The following is a 905-nucleotide window of genomic DNA, read 5'->3' as shown; positions in this document are numbered from 1 at the left end:
CCAAGATCGTGAGTATGGCCATACTACAAAATTCTTGTACAGATTTAATGTAATTCCTATCAAACTACCACCAAAATACCTCACAGACCAAGAGAAATCATTCCTAAAATTTATTTGGAACTAGAAAAGACCTAGAATAGCAAAGGCAATCCCGGCCAACAAAGACAAAGCAGGTGGCATTAAAATTCCTGATTTTAAATTATATTACAAATCTACAGTGATAAAATCAGCATGGTACTGGCAAAAAATTAGACCTGAGGCTAAACTGAATAGATTAGAAGATGCAGAAGCCTCGACAAACACACTCAGCCACCTGATCTTTGACAAAGGAGAAAAACACACTTACTGGAAGAAGGATACCATCTTAACAAATGCTGCTGGAAAAACTGACTCTCTACATCTAAAAACTAAAACTTCACCTAGTTATATCACCATGCACTAATTAAAGTCAAAAATTGATTAATGATCTAAACATAAAAACAGAAACAGTAAATCTCTTGGAAGAGAAAGTAGGAGGAACTGTTGAAGACATAGGGTTAGGCAAAGATTTCATGAACAAAAATCAAATCGCAACGGTAATACTTGAAAGAATTTACAGCTGGAAACACTTTTTATTGAGAAGCTTTTGTACATCAAAAGAAATTACCAACAAGTTGAAAAGACAACCCACAAATTTGGAAACAATCTTAACTCATAAGAACTCAGAAAAAGGTCTGCTTTCTAGAATTTATAAAGAACTAAAATACATTAGGGCCCCAAAATTTAAAGATGCAATCCAGAAATGGTAATCCAAGATGAACACACACTTCTCAGAGGATGAAATTAAAGAGGCGAATAAATATATGAAAAAATGCTCCACATCACTATCCATCCATTAAATGAAAATTAAAACAGCACTTACATAC

Source organism: Octodon degus, unplaced genomic scaffold (assembly GCF_000260255.1).
Source record: "Octodon degus isolate 3935 unplaced genomic scaffold, OctDeg1.0 scaffold00160, whole genome shotgun sequence".
NCBI lineage: Eukaryota > Metazoa > Chordata > Mammalia > Rodentia > Octodontidae > Octodon > Octodon degus.
Note: the sequence above shows the minus strand (reverse complement) of the source record.